Below are 15,358 nucleotides of genomic sequence, written 5' to 3' on the forward strand. Positions count from 1 at the left end.
GTATCAAATTCAAGGTACTTGTACTTTAATTTAATATTTCCATTTTATGAAACTGTATACCCTATTACATTTGTCTGAGAGTCTTATTTTCAGATTATAGTTTCATCCCTTTCTTGTCAGGTGAAAACCATGTTATCTCCAAATGTGCTGACTTGAATGTAGGACCCTTTTGGATCGGCTGTAAAATACATTTACACAAGGCTGAAAGCGGCTGTTCTTCTGACACTCTAACTTGACATTTAAAGGATGCGTGGTTCTCACAGGACAGACAAACACAATGATAGAATGTGAAACATTGCTGTAGATTAAATGACACAACAGTAGGCTATATAAAAGAGTTAAATTGATCACAACCTTAAACATCTACTTCAGTGAAATTCAACATACACATTAATGTAGCAATGTTATAAATCCACAAACATTAGATATTATAATAAAAAACATTATTCTGCACAATCAATTTTACTTTAGTAACGTTGTGAATGCAGGGCTTTTACCAGTAGGGGAGTATTTTCACAGGGTGGTATTAGTACCTTTATACCACTCTACTCAGGAGATTATACTTTTAAATGCAGGGTGGAAGGAACGATTAACTCTTGTTACTCTTGTTACAAGGTTTTTAAATTTTTAAATTCTGTAGTTTTACTTGTTACTGTTCTAACCTTTCAAACATTAGTGCTTCATACACTCAGTAAAATCGTTTTCTGCTCTCATAAAAATAATAATTAACATTGTCATCCCCAGATTTTGGCGAAAATGTATGCATTTGCACAAAAATGTCCAACTTAGGTTACAGATGCGACCATGTACTCTTATTTTGAATACAGAGATGGATGACAGGCAGCTAATGCAGAGGGAAAATGTGCTCATATAGAGGGTGAGTTTTGTCAGAGGAAGATGTGGACACAGAGACGACCTGCTGCCTGTAAGGCATATAGGCTTATATTACTTTGACTCCACTAAAGGAGTTGTGTACTTTGTCCACCACTGGGTATAGTTTATTTAATTTAATTTTATTTTATTTTCTGACAAATCAAGTATTGTGTTGGGTGGGGATTTCTAGTGCTTCGAAAACTGCAGCAGTGTTTCAGAGTTTCCACTAAGTGCCTACACAGTTTGCACAGTGACACAGCCAACACTGACACACCTGTGGTTACAGGATAACAACAGGCTGACACACAACAGACACCCAGAGAAACTCATTCCTGGTGACGAGATGGTATTTTGGGAGATTTACTGGCGGCTGCATCTGCAACTAAACCTCTGAAGGAGGAAGAAGAAATCAAAAAACCTCTCACGTTCATCACTAAATCATAATAAATCTGATTTCCTCTTTTGGTACTCCTGCTCAGGAATGTGATCTGTGTTTATCTGGATTCTGTTTCATTAGGATGAATGGGTGAATGGTTTTAGAAGATCATGAAGTCACCCTTTCTGTAAAAACCAAGGTGCTGCCATCTGCTGTTGGATCAGGATTAAAACATCATTTGGCTTTTTGTTTCTGCTGACACCAGGTGGCAGCACGTCTCTTTACATTTCCTCCTGCACAGTCAAACAGTCATCACAGCTCCTGCCCTGTCCCAGTTACTCAGTGGGGCCACTGATGGAAGAATGAATCGATGAATTGATGAACACGGGCCTGCTACCACTGGGATTGTAGAATTTGGAGCAGTAGATTTTTGGTAAATGATATTGGTTGGTGAACGATAAATATAAGCTGGACTGATGGATGTGTGTATGTGGAGACAACCAAGTGTAACAGAAATAGTGAGGCTATATAAAGCTTGGTTTTGACGGCAAACACAAACAGCATCTGTCAGATTTTCCTTCCTGTTTGATTCCCTCTTGCGTCCTTGTGTTCAGACATCACAGCAAAACCTTTGTGCTTCTCAGGTAGTCGTGTAAACTCATTTACGGTATAAAATCAGATTCTGAAGCGTGCATAAAAAGCAGAATGAAAACACTACACTCAGACGCACACACTGGTTTACACACTCTTACTGAAGTATCTGATGGTACATTTCTCTGACAGTTTATCTGAACAGAGCGCAAATTCCACCCGCTCGTCTCTGAGGCTGAAACGCACTGAAACAAATGAAGAATGCATTAAAAGTCAAATCTACTGATGTGTGTTTGTCGCAGTGATTTTCTGTGGTACACACAGTGCTGCAGCTCAAACTGTGTCCAGGCCTCAGTTTATTATAGTGTGTTTATGTCTTTGTGGACCTGTGTGTTTAAGTGTATGTATACACACACAGAGGTAGTCATCAAACATTGGCATTGTGGGCAACCACACACTACTCTATTCTTCTCTGCGTGTGTGTGTTCACGCGCACATGTGTGTGTGCGAGCCTTCTTCCCATTCACAGGCCCTTTTGTGTGGGTGTCTGTCAGCGGTGTTGTCTGCAGGCAGGCCCCCATTGTGTTGAACCACGGCTCCTTATTGACACAGGGCCCCTGGCGCTTCGTGTTCCCATGGCCCCCCAGCCACGGCGGACGGAAGGCTGAAACCGGAGCCCCGGACTTGGGTAGAGTTTGTTTTTACTCCCCTTTCTCCCCTGGTGCTCCTGGTGCTCTTGTCCATAGGGATGGGGCTAAACGGATGGCGGCATAGTGCAAGTGTGTGTGATGTGAGGGGAAGTTTGTGTGTGTGTGTGTGGTGGGTTGGACATTAAAATATCTAAGGTGGACAGACAGGTAATCATGTGGTCACAACTGCAGCTGTCGACAGGGGTGCCCCAGTGCCGCCCATTGTGTGGGTATGAAGTGTGTGCGTGTGTGCTTTTTGACCCACACATCATATCAGCCCTCTGCCGCCCTCTGTAATGGTTCGATGCTTCACAGTCAGGCCTGCAGAGGTCAACGGGAGTGCAAACATTAATGGAGAAGATTATTCTCTGATGGCTATTATCTCCTCTGTGACCTGCTGTGACCCTGCACTGGTGTGGAGACAAATCTGGTTCCCATGCACAAAGTGTTCTCTGCAGGACAGCTTAGTGCTGCGCTGCACATGGCCTGCAGCTGACCGTGATGTGACAGAGCGACAGTTTGCACAATTGAACTGTTGTCATTCAAGACACATAGACAACTAAACTTGTTGTTTCTGACTAATCTGTTCTCATGTTCTCCTCGTGAAGGCGTGCTCCACTGATTTTAAACATAAAGGCTGGTTTGTTTGTCATGGAGATCCTGTGAAAACTGTTGTGCAACGTTGTCGGTGGCTCCTGAGGGAGCTTTTCAAAGTCTGAGGAAGTCAGCTGTCAGTGAGGTTTGAGATGTCACATATTTGACAGAATACTTGCATTATAAACTAAATACGCAAACTTGTGCTTGGTATAAAAAGTCACCCATGACTTAGCTCCAGTACCACTTGTGGCCTTCATCAACAGGAGAGCAGATATTAATGGTGTCACTAGGGGGCCCGAAAGAGGAGACTGCACTGCACATGCAGGAAAGTGCTGTTAGTCAGTCAGCCTGGTCTGTCAGAGGTTTAGGAGAGTGGAATACAATCTGTTTCACATCTTAACACTTTTAGATCTTTCAGTGATTAATAAAAAACGGATGATTAAAACATACTCATGTCAGCATGGGGCACTTTTTTTACTTCTGCTATCTATATGTCCTGTTTGTTCACAATGTCGCTTGCTCCGTGAACGCAGCACAGGCCGAACTCTTCCTTTTTTTCCTCAGCAGCACTTTGATGGGTTTTAAGTTGTGGGATGGATAATTGTAGCCTGGTATGACCATCCTGATGACTTGAGGTCACAACATACTGTTTCGCTCTGTGTATCAGTCTGGCCTCGCTGCCACCACAAACACTTTCAAGAAATTAAAATGCAATTGGGGCCAATCAGAGATCCGCACCATAGTTGACAACGTAAGCATGCGTTGTAGTTGATATGGTAAAATGCAGGCCGCAGCTTGCAGAACAGTAATGGCTGCTACAGCTCCCTAGTAGAGTAAACACAGCAATAACAACAAATAAACATAAACAAGAGAATGCACTCGTGGGGTTTCTCTGAGGAAAAGACATATTTCGATGTTCTTCGTCTCGATTTGGCAAAAGCTTGATTTGTTTTGGCGCCACTGGTGTTTTGTTACGCTGATTGACTGAAGGAGTCTTACCAGGCTGGGATAACTGATCAGTATAATTGATCCAATCAGAGCTGATCAGATTAGGTTGGTGGATGACAGGAGCAGCTGTTTGTGAGTATACCCAACGCGGTTAAGTTTCACCTTCACTGTGCCTGGCGTCCTGTTGCTCTGTCCATCCCCTCAGAGTACGCTCTGTGCTGCGAAAGTGTGGAGCCATGAATAACCAAGTGGTTTGTATTTTCCAACAGGGCACCCAGTGAACAGTCCAGCCCCAAAAATAGAAAATCAAAACGTGGCAACAGATGTTTTAATCGTGGCAGGCTGCCACAAATACATTTTTATACATTTCGTACATTTTTACATAAATAAAAATGAAGTGGAATAATGCAGCTGTGTATCCAACCCCAAAATAAGTTACAGCTCCAATGTGTAGCAGCCACAATCCATTCTCTGTGAATTCGTCCCTGACTCTGTAAAGCTGCAATTACAGCTTTTTTTAACCTCTTGTGGGCAGCAGGAAGATGGTTTTACAGGTCCAACGTGCAGGATTTATGGGGGGTGTATTAGTAGAAATGGAATATAATATAATAAGTTCATTTTCTTTAGTGTATAATCACCTGAAAATAAGAATTGTTGTGGTTTTGTGACCTTAAAATGAGCTGTTGGTTTCTACAGTTGCTCAGACAGACAAACCAAACACTGGCGCATGTTTATGCCTTTTCAAATCGGCTATTGAAGCTAACAGCCCCTCCGCAATGAACATTTAGTCTTTTTTCACATGGTGTGCTGCTTTCAGAGTGTATATTTTTAAAGTAAAAGCAGTTTATGTCAGTAAAAGTGAAAGTACAGCCCGACCTTTGCTCTTATTGCTCTCAGTTTAGCTGAAATATAACAGGATCAAATAGACTGTTAGAAAAGAGAGATCTTCTTTAAGAACTGTCATATGAGGCGTGAAAAAAAAACTCAGAGAGAGAGAGAGAGAGAGAGAGAGAGGTCCTTTACTCGCTAAAATGTCAGAGCTCTTTACGGAGGAGTGGCCGAGCAGGAGGGGGTGATGGGAAACATTGGTTGATGAAATAAAACGGGTGTATGTGGGGGTGGAAATGCTCCATCCATCCTTCCATCCGGCTGCGTGTACAATGGAGCTCGGGGCGGCAGAGTGTGTGTGTTTATGGCACACTGGCAGGCTTTGCTGTGTGAACCTGGCAGGGGCACACACACACACACACACACACACACACACACACACACACACACACACAAGGTAAAGGCATTACCATGTGAAAACGAGAGGGCAATTAAGATGTGGAGGGTTTACTGGCTTGTGGTGTGGTGGCCTCTCTTCTGTCCTTTTTCTTTTCAGCCTCGCTTTATTTAGGGCCACCATCTCCACGTCAAGGCCAACACGACCGATGCACACACGCACATTCACACACACACTGTGCATGGCGACGTAGGTGCCAGATAGAAATTTTGGCGCCTCAGGCTTCCCTCTCTCTGGTGTCAACAGGTAACAGAAATGTGTGTGTTTCTGTTTACACACCAGTATCTGTGTTTATGATTGTGTCTGTTAATCCAGCCACACACACTCTGTCATGTCGTGTTCATACTCACTTTTTATTTGTGGGATCACATAGTGTTTCTTTGAAGTCATATTTGTGTGTGTGTGTGTGTGTGTTCCCGAGGGTCTGCCTGCATCTGTTCATGACCGTGTGTTTGTTTATGAGACGTGTGTGTGTGAGAATGTGTACACATACCGCATCATCTCAGCGTGTGTCCTAGCTCGTCTATGGTGTCAAGAAGTGACAACACGTGTGTGTGTGTGTGTGTGTGTGTGTGTGTGTGCGTGTGTGTGTGTGTGTGTGCATGTGTGTGTGTGTGTGTGTGCGTGTGTCTAAGGGAAGGTGCTGGTTCCCACAGCTCAGATCTAATTCAGCTGTAACTCAATCTCCGTGTGAGTGCCGCTCCTCCAGTGCTCTCCTCTCCCTCTGGAGTGTGTGCATGGGTGTATATACGTGTGTTTGTGTGTGTGTGTGTGTGTGTGTGTGTGTGTGTGTGTGGCGGTGAGACATTTCCCCTCTCAGACCCCTTAGTATCAGTTTACTGTGTCAACGCCAGGAGCTTTACGGCAGCAGCAGCAGCCACGTTCACACACACAGAAACACAGACACCTTATACTTACCATTCAGACATCTGGGGGGTTATGGGACACTGGTGATGTGTGTGTGCGCGTTTGTTTGTGTATATATGTGTGTGGTTTTTTCGGTGGGATGACACATGACATGATGCCCGTCTTTCCGACAAGCTGAGAGCAAAGGAAGGATAAAACAGTCTTAAACTGTCACTTTTATAAATGTGTCAGACATGTCTTGTTTGCAAAGATCTTTCATGAGGAGGGCAGGTGATATAAACCAGCCTCTCTTTGTGTTTTATTATTATTTGTGTATAAGTTGGTATTAACAATTAAATGTTATTTTACAGTAGAAATATGGCACTACAAAGAAAACTGTCATTAACAGGTGCTTGCATGTATTTGTCTGGCAAACACAGCACTGTAGAAAGGGTTCAGCTTTTTGCCAGATGACCCTGTGATTTATTGTCAAGTCGGTGTGAGCGTGGCCCAATTCTCACATGTTAGATAAAGGGATTTCTGAGTATCCAAACCTATCTTGAAAACTATATCAGTCACAGCTGGCATAGACGTGTATAGAGAGCTGTAGAAAAGAGTCCTAAAATGCATAGATGAGTTAGCATGTTTGCATGTTAGCATGTTCAGTGGGTTTTTTTTAACAGGTTTGAGGTTCACACACACTTAAGATATTTTTACAGTTTGCTCAAAGACATAAATTACATCAGTGCCTTACAATTTGGCAATAATAATAATAAGTGCAATCATGCAATCTAAAGGGTCCCAATGCAGAAATTAAATAACTAGGTTTAGGAAAAAACATTTAGCCCCGTTTCCACCAAGCAGTATTTTCCGTTCATTTTCATAGGGACATTTCATTTTCATTTTCATTTTACTGTGAAAAGTTGTGGATGGTACCAATGAAACCGTTCTGTACCGTCCCCATTTTTGGGCCCCCCTCTGTTGGGGTACCTAGCACACAGATCTGGTACTAAAAGGTGGAGCTGTGAACACTGCAGTCTGTTGATTGGTCAGTAGCGGTCGGTCACTCTACTCAGGGCTGAGTTGTGGCTGGTTTTGAGGCTCATGTAACCACTGTTAGTAAACTGTAACTATAAAGTGAAAGGATGTTTTGCTTCCTGTAGTCTTAGAAAAACAAAAAAGGTCATTCTTTGGGCTGACTGTGATGACATGAATCAATCAACACACCATGACAGCTACATATACACGTTTAGTAATGAGTGAATCTTCAAACATTTATATATATTAATTTCAACCATGTGAACAACATATTCTCATCCTCACTCACAGAAAAAAAAAGCATTGCAGAGTGTTGTTTCTGTGGGATACGGCAACTCTAAACCCCTGAGCTTGCCTGAGAAGGACGACATGCACAAACCACTATTTTTAACATCCCATGGAAAGAGACTCTCACTGCAGCCTGTTTATTTTGTTCTGCAGCCTCGTTCTGTGGACGATAAAAACGAGCTGCAGACTTTCCTCTGTGTCACAGATAATGAGGAAATACAGTGAGTGCTGGACGGAGCAGTGAGTGACAACAACCCGCCCACAACAAGGGCATGGTTTGCAGTGGAAACACTAGGCTCTAGGTACCATGTCTGAAGGGTTACTTTTGGTTCCAAAGGTACCATACCAAAAGTGTTTGGTGGAAGTGTTTGGCTTTTAACTGAGGATCATGTCCTCCACCTTGCAAAAACAAATGAGAGGCTATCTTGAACTCTGAGCCTAATATTTTGAGCATTTAGTGTTTCAGAATTAGAATCTGTTTGGGATGGTAGGGGGGTAGCAACAGCTGATTGCCAACTATCTGCTGTTGTTGCCATTTGACGCATGTTGAGGAACCATCTCTCTGAGCAGCTCTCCTTCTGCTCTCTCAGCCCACTTAGCAAGAGCTAACAAAGCAGCAGCGGTTAACATCTGACAGTGAGCCGTTGAACAGTCCCAACAATTTTACACTGACACCAAAACGGCACGACTGTTCACGACTGTCGTTTAAGCCATGTGATGCTAACAGTTGTCCCTGTCACTCTATGTGTGACTCTGTCCCAGGCTCAGCTGTAGTCTTATGATTGACAGGAAGGAGGGGCTTGGCGGATCAATATGCTCCGTGCAGCTCCACAATAAAACAAGATTTCCTTGTTTTTAACAGTCAAATTGACAATAATGTTGTAGTGATTGGACAAAATTGCAAGGTTGCACAGAATCCATGGGGATTGGCTGAATTGTGTTAACTGTTATGATCACAACATCGCAACATCCTGGAGGGACTGTTAAATTGTGACAACTCAACTTATGATAACAGAATATGCAGGAATAACCAGGTCTGAAAGGACAGAGATAAGGTTTATGATATGCACCAATGTGAGGTACAACAACACCAAAAAGAGTGCGTAAGGGAGGAGGTGACAGAGGGAGGGAGTGAAGGAGTGAAGGAAGGAGGGAGGGGGGCTACTTCAGATGGAAAACAAATTCAAACAGATGTGAGTGAGTGTGGGAGCGCTCTGTGTGAGTGTGTCTGTGTTTGTGTGTGTTAGAAGAAAACATCACGAGGGATCGGGCAGGTCGGGTGTGTGCGTGTGCGGGTGTATGCGTGTGTGCGTATCTGTGTGTGTGTGTGTGTGTGTGTGAGTGGCTGAGAGCATGTGGGAGTGTTTGTGTGAAAATAAATGTGTGTGTTTGTGTGTGCGTGCCACTGTTCATGCAAAAGCTGGAGTTATTATGTTCTCTGTGTTTATGTAGTCACTGGTGTGCATTCAGCACTTTGTTATTGTTGCATTCAAACAAGTGTGCGTGTGTGTGTGTGTGTGTGTGTGTGTGTGTGTGTTGTGTACTGACTGAATAGCATGCGGTAGACCAGGCAAGAGGAATGTTTGTTAACTCTGTGTGTGTGTATGTGTGTGTGTGTGTGTGTGTGTGTGTGTGTGTGTGTGTGTGTGTGTGCTCTCTGGCCTGGAAGTTAGGATGCTACTGTGGCTAAAGGTGTTGTCGTTGATCTTGTTAACAACTCATCCATGCTCACACACACACACACACACACACACACACACACACACACACACACACACACACAAGACGATAGCTCTCAGTCCCAAACATGGACGTCACTTTGTGTTGAAAAGTGTTGAGCACATAAGGGCTCAGATGAAGAAAAAAAAAAATTGAATGGTCTTACCTTTATATGCAGTGAAGACTTGAACAGGAAAGTGTAGAAATGAGTACAAGAGTCAAACAGGAGTAGAGCACAAAACTTAGGTCCTAAGGCCAGAATTGTAAGATGTGTAATTGCGATTATATGGCATGTGCTGTCACCAATCTGCTACCAAGGTACTCCTGTATTGATGAAGTTTTCATGATAATTATTTAGCCCATAATTTTCTCAGAATTTGGCAGGAAGTTTCCTTGAAAGGACAGTTTACAAATGAGGGGAAAATCCCAATGTCCTCAAAAGAAAAGCGCCATTTAAAACAAGAAAATATTCAGTAATCATTCATGCTTATAATAATATAACATGTTCAGCTGACCTGTCCTGTCATGCCCTCACTGAAAGCCTCTTTAGTTTCGACACTGTCTCTATTTTCTCTTAAATTAAAACCAACTCCATAGTTCTCAGTAATTACTCAGACATGGAACAGTAAAATAAAGCATTAGCAAGAACACTTACAGCAAGACCATGTCACCTTTGTAAAGAGAAATAACACTCTTCTGCTTATGAATATTCAGGTAGAATCATTATTAGGGTTATGTCCCTAAAACAACTGATCCATAGCAAATGGACACAAATTCAGTGTTCCAGGATCCTGTATTTACCACTTTCGCCCAAAGTGGCTACTGTTTTTTAGTATCTTTCTTTATGCAAAGTGGAAGCAAATGACTGGAGACTATATAAAGATGAATGACATCGCAGCTCCCTACAAGTGAAGCCCCCTGGTGGCTGGCTGCAGCATTAGTCATAAACCCCACTGTCATTTTAGGTAGATGTTATCACACTAATGTATGTTTAAGTGCTCTTTTTTTGATGTGTTTGATAATTTGATGCTATAAAAAGAGGACTTGACGTCATGACTGACAGCTGTGTGTATCAACTGATGTGCTTGCAGTCAGTGCTGTGTCATGATAGCTCAATCGATAGTTTAATGAATGTCTTGTAGATGTGGGTGTGGTTTAGGCAGGTGGTAGGAGGCAGGGTCAGCACTGACGTCACACTTGGAGGTTGATGGTATTGACTAATTAGCTGCTATTAGCTGCACCTGGAGGGAGAGCTGGAGAGGTCTGTGAGCTGAGCAGGGATGCCATGAGGGAGACGCTGGAGGCAGGACTGAGAAAGTGTTTGACATGCCACCATGACTTATCCATGTAAATACACATTCACTCTGAACAACCACGAAGACGAACAAGCTGGCCCGCTGGTCCATCAGAACAGCACCTGAGGGGAGTTGATGAAGTTTCACGAACCAGGTTTAGCATAGCAGCATATCAGCTGCTACTCAGGGCTGAGTCGGACAGGACTTGATACCATGGCTCCACTTTCCGATCAGACTCTGGCTCCAAATGATGTCATCAGCCAAGACGGCAGCGGCTGTATCTGGATATTTTGGCTTTATTTTTGTACAGTGGAAGGAAGCCGAGACGCGTTGCCCATCTTTATATACTGTCTGTGGGTGCAAGTAGGTGAGGCTGTGCCACGACTACTACTGTTATACCTAATTCAGTCAGGTTTTTAACCTTTATAAATCCTATATAATAAATAGTATAGATATAGACTGGGGACAAACGCAAGGAAAAACCTTAATAAAGATCAAATCAGATGCTTCCATGCACCAGAGCTCACTGAACGGTTTGGTAAATATGAAATTGATGTGAATAAAATGCTACAGTCAATGGATCTCAACCCAGTATCATGCCTATTAAAGATTTTGGACCAATGTGTTAGCAGTGTTGGGGACTAACTAGTTATATGTAACAACTTATGTAATTAAATTAACGCTTCATGTTGGTTTATCCTTCAGTTTTTCACCCGTCTTATATAACAGTATATGTGTTAGACGTGTACTTCCTCTGATAGAAGTATGTGAATGCGAGCTGAGATGACTCCCTGCTTTCTGTGTAAAAGTTTGGAACAACATCCTGAGATACACTCAGGCCGCTGGCCAGCTTAAAGCTAGGGCTGAATTATGTGTGTGTGTGTGTGTCTGAGAGTGTGTAAGGACTTTACTTGCAGTTGTATCTGGTCACAGAGGCGACATTACTGTAACACCCAACAATGACAAGAGCCAAGATGTCTGCTTGATTGGTTTTTAAAAGACCCACCCTAGAGACTGTTGTCCAGCCCTATTGGCTCCCAACTGTGTGAGTGTGTGTGTGTGTAGGAGAGAGAAAGAGAGAGAGAGAAAGTCGCCAAGCTCAGTATCCCCTGGGTCACCAAGCCCTTCATTCAGTCCAGTGTTATCCTGCATGGCACTGCTTCCTGCTGCAGTTGTTCACTATAGAGCAGCGGTCACTCAATGTGGAGTCGATTATTGAACAGAACAATCAAAGTAATGAAACGCCGACAGCATGCACACCAGAGGCATGAGTAAACAATATTGTAAAGCCGTCGCTCCTGCCCTCTTCCTCTTAGTCAGAACACGAACATCACACTCTGTCTTTGAACCCACACACACACACACACCCGATGTTTATTCACATGTTTGAAACCAGTTATTTTGACAAAAAAAGTTTTTAAACATATTTTTCACAGGAGAAACCAATATATGGGGACTTCAAGAGTTAAAATGATGAACATTGGAGGTGAATGGGTACATCTTGTCAATCAGACACCAAAATAAAAGCTCAAAGAATAATTAAAAGGAGGAATTTTGAGCTCCAACAGCAACAAGATGATTGCTTAAATTTGTTGAAGTGAATAAATGAGTTGGAGGTGAAAAATAAGTACATGAAAAGTAGCTTTCCTGGGTGGCTGAGCTTCCTTTGAGTGACTGTGTTACTATGGGATGAACAAAACTCAAACACTGACCCAAAACAAACCCACATGAACACCTTTAAAACACTAAAATCCATGGGATTTATTAGAATGGAAACAAGCAAACCAACAACAAAAATCCCACAGTGAGAGGTAGCAGGACCAGCAGTCCACACACCAGAGCCTCCTTCCTCTGCTGCTGCACAGGAGCTCTTAACCACCTCATCCATGCCAGGTGCGCTGCACCTTGTTAACTAATACAGCACACCTGGGCAGATCCACAAGAGAGGGAAAAGGGACAGCAGCACAGAACACACACATAGCCGTAACAGACTGGTTGGTAGTTCCCATGATGATAGTCAAGGCAGAGTGATACGGATAGGAATAGGTGTGACACAGTTATCTGTGATTTAACTTCATCATTTGGAGAAGATGAGACATGAATTTGGATTTTATTCCAGCTAGTTAGGGGAGGGGTTTGTCAACTTTATATTGCAAATATCTTCTTTACTTGTTAATAAAACCTATTGTTTCAGTTAATGCTGCAGAATAAGTTTGTTTAAACACACCAGGTGAACATGTGTGAGCGCTGTGATCCTTCACCACAGTAAAACTTAGGACGCATTCATACTGCCGCCATTTGGTCCGCTTTAAACGAACCCTGGTGCGCTTCCATGGACAGTTCGGTTTGTTTGGAGTGGTGTGAACGCTCATTTGAACTCTGGTGCCGACCCAGTGAGTAACCCCTGGTCAGCTTGAAAACTGGGGGTCTCGGTTCACTTGCAAGTGAACCCTGGTGTGGTTCACTTACAGTGGGAAATGCAAACGGACTATCCAGCGAACCAAAGAGAGGAAGTGAACCAAAGAGAGGAAGTGAACCAAAGAGAGGAAGTGATGTAGAGCGCAGTGCACTTTGGTGTTTGGTGTTTTTGTGGTGACCAAGTTGACGAAAGGGGATGGATTTCCGTTTTTGGTCCTGGCCAATCTGTGAGCCAGGTTTCATTCTTCCTCATGCTTTTTCTTTTCCTGGTCAGTGGTCACTTCAGACAATGCTGCCCCCAAACGAGCAGCTGTTGTAAATGTGTGACGTTGTCCAGGCGGTTTGGTCCGATTTAAAAAGTGCAGTGTGAAAGTGAACCAAACGAAATGAAGGTCTGAAACGAACCGAGTCCCCCGGACTATCCTGGTGTGAATGAGCCCTAAGACACTTAAAGGGACAGTTTATCTCAAAATCAAATACATATTTTCCCTCTTACCTGTACAAATATTTATCAATCTAGATTGTTTTGGTGTCAGTTGCAGAGTGTTGGAGATATCGGCCGTAGAGATGTCTGCCTTCTCTTTAATATAATGGAACTCGCTGGCACTCGGCTTGTGGTGCTCAAAGCGCCAACAAGGAAAAACTGATGTCTGCAGTTTTGTGTAGGAACAATTTTCTTTCTTCTGAACTACACCCGCCAACAAAATCACTGCTCAGAGCGAGGCGTGCATCATGGATGAAAGGCTCATGCTCGTGACAGCGATGTTAAGATTAACGGTGTCCTCATGAGCTGTAACACTGGCTCACTCAGTGGTGCTAGGTGAGCTAGCAGTAGATGAACACTTCCTTCTGTGCAGTGATGCAGTTCGCAGGTGTAATTCTGTAGAAAGAAAATTGTTCCTACATGAAACTGCTCACAACAAGGTCTGTGGATTATCTTGAGAGGCAGGGTCATGTTTTCTCGAAAGAGACATAGCTGTTAAGTTTCTCAATTTTTCTTTTTTTTCTTGGGCACTTTGACCACCACAAACCAAGTGCCATCTAGTTCCATTGTATTGGAGAGTAGGCAGACATCTCTACGGCCGATATGTCCCAACACTCGACAAATCACTTCTTTTTATAGTTTCTCAAAAATAGCTTGGACACAATCTCAAACACACAGATATACAGTATATTTAAACATTTAATATCCTCCATATCAAGTGTGTCAGAGTAGATGTTTACTGATACATTTTCAAAGAAAGCACACAATGAGATGGGCAAATAAAATGTCTTCACAAGCATAATTTGTGTTTTCTCATGTAAATTCGTCCATTTTTTTTGGGTATGTGTTGTTTTGGGAAACATTCTTACACTCTGTAACTGCACGTGTTTTAGTCGGCTGGACAGTCACACCGACAAGATGAGGATTTATGTTGTTAAGTGTTGGGTGAAATCAAAAGCCACATGCAATGAAGCTTGTTGTTTTTTCCCCCTGGGAGCGACAGAGGAGACAGAAAACATAACAAGGTTTGAACTGAACACTGAGTCACTCGTTTATAAGTCAACTTGTTTCTCTTCTGAAGGCCCGCTGGCTCCTTTCCCAGTGTCTACTCCATGCCAGCTGTCCTCACACACAAACACACACACACACACACACACACACACACACACACACACACACACACACACACACACACACACACACACACACACACACACACACACACACACACACAAAGGTAAACATTAACAGACCTACACATTTACATATGCACTGATAGAAGCCAAGAAGACACACACACATGCTCAGACACAGGTAGACTCAGACACACCCACACACACATACACACACACGTACAGATGCGTGTTGAGGAGCTACTGTTTTCCCACCAGCTCGAGCTTGTGGGAAAATCCTTGCTGGTCAGTAATTGATTCCGCCCTGCCAGCTCCATTAGCTGTCTCTCTCTCTCTCTCTCTTACACACACACACACACACACACACGAGATAAAGGCTGCACAGACGTGTTTCCCTCCTATTCTTCCTGCCACTTTCCCCTTTTCTCACTTATTGGTTTTCAGAATAAAATTAATTTGCTCAGTCTATTTGGCTATTTATCCTTCCGTCCATCCGTCTTCCTTTCAACATCATGTCTTTATTGAACATGTCAGTTAGACCTTCTTTTCAGGAGTGGGTAGCTAAAATGGAAAATGTTGCTGCATATAAAAAGATATAAGAGTTGTAATGGGGAGGGTATATCATTTTTATAAGTGCCCAAAAGTAAACAGTAAGGTAGAAGCACCTGAATCACAAATACTGTCAGGTGGATTGTATGTTTTTATGTTCTTAAAAGTCCTATTTGTTTGTTATTTTATTTATTTTTCTATATATGATTGACTGATCACTGATTGTTTT

The sequence above is a fragment of the Epinephelus fuscoguttatus genome, linkage group LG17 (genome assembly GCF_011397635.1).
Source record: "Epinephelus fuscoguttatus linkage group LG17, E.fuscoguttatus.final_Chr_v1".
In the NCBI taxonomy this organism is placed as follows: domain Eukaryota; kingdom Metazoa; phylum Chordata; class Actinopteri; order Perciformes; family Serranidae; genus Epinephelus; species Epinephelus fuscoguttatus.